The sequence below is a fragment of the Phalaenopsis equestris genome, unplaced genomic scaffold (assembly GCF_001263595.1).
Source record: "Phalaenopsis equestris unplaced genomic scaffold, ASM126359v1 Scaffold235001, whole genome shotgun sequence".
Lineage (NCBI taxonomy): Eukaryota > Viridiplantae > Streptophyta > Magnoliopsida > Asparagales > Orchidaceae > Phalaenopsis > Phalaenopsis equestris.
The window spans coordinates 318,933-323,829 of NW_018252894.1; the positions used below are offsets into that span (position 1 = coordinate 318,933).

Sequence of the window (4,897 nt, forward strand, 5' to 3'; positions counted from 1 at the left end):
TGCTGTCATAAGCGGTATCATTGATGTCTTCTTTGGACTTGACAACGAGTTCATCAGACTCGAGTACGATTTGAGGATCATTTTGGGGATCGAGATCGCAGCTAGATTGGTCATAATCAGTTACGTTATTACCATAAATAGTCAAAACATAGCCAAAATCACAATCATTATATTCATAAGACCCCTGAGGGACAAAATGATAATCATACAAAGTCAAGGGTTCGAAGATTTTCTTCCCCAAATCTGAGTCAACCAGTCCAGTAAAGGCAGCCCCTATCCTACCCCCCCGTGCTATCAATCTTGGCAGTGACACTTTTCTTCTTCTTGTTCTTTGTCCTTGACGATGACGGATCTCCTGGCAAAATCTTGATCTCGGGCTCGGTATGCTGCGGACTCTGAATGGAGGCTTGCTTTGATGCAGAATGTATTTTGTTCAGTATTTTCTTGGACGATCTGCTCCAGACCTCATTCCATTCTTCTTCGATGTTCGTAGAAGCTTGTTTCGATGAATCCTGTATTTGATTAAGGACCCTCTTGAGTTCATCCCAAGTTGTACTCCATCCGTTTGTTCCAGTATACAAATCGATCAAAGAGATTGACTTAGCTGAAACCATGTTTATGGAACCTTTTTCAGGTTCTCTCAAATACTCCATCGGGATTGTTATATTCTCTTCCTTGAGGTTCTTCTCGAGCCATTCCTTAAAGACGAAACTCTTGTCTATAGTGTGCCCAAGCAACCGGTGGTATGGGCAGTAATTTGGTTCATTCTTCTTATCCACCTATTCGGGTTTCTTCGGATCCGGTAGTTTGAATTTTGGCTTCTTCATCAAGCTTTTGAATATTTTAGGTACGACCTCATCCTTGAAGGAATACACAGCTTTCTGTCACTCTAATAGGATATTCTCTTACCCGCTGTTCGAGGCGATCCTTCCTGAGGCGACCGTTGGTTGGATTGACTGCTCTGTTTTTAAGAGTACTGCAATGAAGAATGGCGATGCTCTTCTACATATAGCTTTTTCAGCTGCTTTCCTTTGTCAATGGTTGCGAGTACCCGTCATTTCTTTTCGAACACTCTGGTCACTTTACCCTTTTCATGTGGCTCCATGTGCTTCATTTCTTCTTGAATACTAATGGCTTTACTGAGTAGCTTCTCGAAGGATTTGATGGTGAGTCCCTTAAGAATGAAATCTACTAGCCCATGAATGCTTTTAAGTAGAATCTCAATCGCTTGATGTTTATGTAGCTGAGGTTCACATTTTATGCTAAGGTTTCTCCACCTCAAAATATAGTCTGCCAAGGTTTCATTAGGCTTCTGCTTCTCCATCACGAGCTCTCCAATAGACACATGGAGTTGTGCCCCAGCAAATCTTTTCACAAATAACTATTTCAACTCAGAAAATATTTTAACTGACCCGTTGGGCAAGTCAACGTACCAGTCGAAAGCAATCCCTGACAAGCTGCTGAAGAACTGCTGGCAGAGTAGAGCTTCATCATTCCTCGTGTTACCACAACTGGCTCGGAAATGTGCTATATGCTGTCTAGGATTTCCAGTCCCATCAAATATCTTAAAGTTTGGGGCCACAAAACCCTTCGGGAAAGGCATGACATCAAACTCCTTCCAGTAAGGTCTACCCATTAAAATTGACGCACCGCCCTTGTACTGAGCTAATGCATCCCGTACTTGTTCAACCATTTGCTTGAACTCTTTTTCTGGCATAGCACCTAACGGAGAATCCTTCTGTGGTTGTTCATCTTTGTCTGCCGAAGTAGCTTCCCTTCTTTCATCTGTGATGTGTATGTTTTCTGGCTGATTTATCTCTGGAGAAGCCAATTGCAGGCTCTGAATAGTGGTCATAGCAGTCATGGTTGCGGTCATTTCTTCTATTCTTTTCTCCAGTAGACTAACTTGCTAATACCTACCCAGCTCATCTACGACGTTCTCTTTGGTGTGAGGTTGAGCCGCGCGCGCAGATGTGGTAGCTCTGGTTTCAATCACAAGGTCCTCCATGATAACCCGGTAATCATTGTAATCAAAATCTTCATTGTCACTATTGACGGAAACTTCGTGCTCTCGAGCTAACTCAAAAATCTCGATCCTGAGTTTCTCAACTTTTTCCTCAATTATCGATTCCTTGATTGCTTTAAGATCTGGTGGACCCTGATGGACATCCTCTACTTGTTCCTCCATCTCGCTGGCTATTATCGCGACGATTTCAGATTTTTCAGGCACTGATTTTACTTCTTGTCTTGCAGGCTCACTGAACTGTATCGGTGTCGTGGCCTTTGGTACCCATACCTTCTTCTTCTTTGACGATGATGTCTTAGGACGGGACGTCTTAGTATAGACATCGGTACGTCGAGGGAAGGTATGCTCCCCGTGGTGTAGACCGGCTATAGTGTCAAGTCACCATCTTGTCTTTATCTCTGGGATTACAGGAATGAAGGGTAAGATCTTCGGACCCAGTCTCGACTTAATCGGTCGGTGACCTGCGGTCCTGGTGGTGGTATGATTGGTGGTGACTATAGCAGTATCAACTCGGTTTCCCAAACAAAACCATACAAGAATACGGGTAGGTGACTTTTCAGTCAACTTGTGAGACTTTCTAATGGACTTAACATCCTTCAAAATTTCTTTTTTCATACGAGGGGAAATTGCATGTCCCACTCGCTTAAGTAATTCACTAACAGAACATTCTTCCTTGGTAGCAAGCCTTCTGAAAACTGTGCTAACTCAGGTGATAGGAGTAAATTTCTTTCCCTCCTTACCATGTCCATGAAGTCATGGTAATGCGGCAGCAATCATCCGGATACTCTCATATCCATCAGTATCTATCAGAGGATGGAATCTACTCCCTCATAGGAGTGGATAAATTTCTAGTAACACCTCTTCAATTCGATGAGGCTCCTCTTCAACGGGTGCGTTTTAAGGAGTCTGGGCTTTGATGGCCCTTCAAACTCTTCTATTGCGGTTCCTCCTTTGAGTCCAGGTCAGTTGTATAGTCCTTGAGCTCGACCCGATTTCAAGTACAGGTGGTGGGACAGTTAATCCCTCAGTTGGGTCTTCAACGACCATCACTTCTTTCTCCTTGGCAGCAGCAGGGATAATAGGCTTGACGGGTGTCGCGACGGCATTAGCTTTAGCCTTCTTACTGGCAGGGAAGTCTTGAAGGCAATTCAAGCTGAATTCTCCAGACAGCTCTTGCTTTTCCGGAGCAGCGATCTTCATTACCATGAATGGGACTTTCCCGAGGATAACCTCAAGGTCTTTAAATCCAGCTCCGAACTTGTTGGTGGGAGCAACGTTACGAGCGCTGCGACCTGTTGGTAGGTTGCATGAAAAGGTCAGCGTTGGGTAGGGCATTGCAGCGGGCCTTAAAATAGGAAGTTTTAGGGTTAGCTTTATGGCCAAAAACCTTGTAATCTTTAGTGCAATCACTGAAAATAGAGGTTGATCTGTAGACCGGACGGGTCTTAATTTATGGGTATTTTTTAACCTCTTTATTTAAAAAGGTGTAAAATTTAATTAATATAATAAAATTTCAAAGTGCACGCAGCACAACAGGATTTGGTTTAATTTGCGAAATGGCAAATCAAATTTGGAAGGGAGATGTGAAGAAATTTTAGGACCCAGTGAGGGACCCAGTGAGGGACCCAATGAGGGACCTAATTAGTGGCAAAGAATGCCCAAGTGGAATTAGTCCATCGACACACCTATTAGGGATCCGACCCCATTTAAAAATTTAAAGAGTCCTTAATGGCCTTCTGAACCCCTCTGTTCAAAGATGGTTGAACAGCTAGTCCTGAAGTCCAAGGAGTTGACTGTGCTTTCCCAAGATAGAATTGGGTAAATTATGTCAATGGAAGAAGGGTAATTTGGTCCAAGAGGGACATGGACACATTACCGATGTGTGAAAATAATATTTCTTGGTTTGTATGGAGAGAATGGTGCTATTTCGGGCTGGTTTGTGGGGAGTTGCCCGTAAGAAGCTGTTAGTCAACAAAATTGAAATCCCGTCGCCCGCTTCGGAAGGATGTTGAAATATGAAATCAAACTGACCCCATATTTTTCATAGTTTAAGAATTAAAGAGAACTGTACCTCAAATCCCGTATCTATCGCGAAGGGAAACACAAGACTTGAGGATGAGGCTCGATCAAATAAACTAAGGAAAGTATGACGTCCGTTTGGTCTGCAAAACCTTTATATTTGTCGACAAGTTCCCCTATTTAATATAAAGGATTAAATAGGGTTTATATTAAGTTGGATTCAGACATGCTTCCTATAAGGGCAAGCCCCTATAGTTAATTACATCACAAATGACCAAAGTCACCTAAGAAGACTCTCGATCAAAATCAGGAAATAATATTTTCAAGGAGTTTCAAATGGTAGGACTCTTCAATGAGATCGGACGTACAGGTGTGAAAGGGGATTTGTTCAAATTTGGAACATTTTATTGTCATGGATCCAGAGGAGGACCTCAATGACTTCCGAAGCTATCCTAATGTTTGGCTTCAATTTTGAGGAGAAATATTTAGGTGTTTCATCCTACCAATTTTATTAGTTAGGGCTTTCATTCATGTGAAACGATCACACAAATAGCATGGAAGATGTGAGGATTTAGGTCATGACAAACGACAACATCAGTTGGGGAAGACAGGTTTTGTTGTTGAAGATGGTCGTGTTGCCCACCATGCTAGCTCCAAGCTCCTTGCCGTGATGAGTTTGAGTTATCTAGCGTGTCAAGTTATAATGTCAAATCAGGTGGCCCTATGATTGAAGTTCTTTAAATTTTATGAGGGCATATTAAAGTTGATTAGAGCGACACCGATTAGGATCCTATGGTTCCCTCGTTTCGGAACCACTATTTTCTATTGGATTCACTTAGTCCAAATAAACTT

At 42.5% G+C, this 4,897-nt stretch overlaps 1 pseudogene; it reads right to left on the reverse strand.

The window, feature by feature from the left end:
- The window catches only part of LOC110039067, a 38,697-nt pseudogene extending 35,336 nt beyond the window's left edge, over nucleotides 1-3,361 (reverse strand).
- Between the last annotated feature and the right edge of the window lie 1,536 nt (nucleotides 3,362-4,897).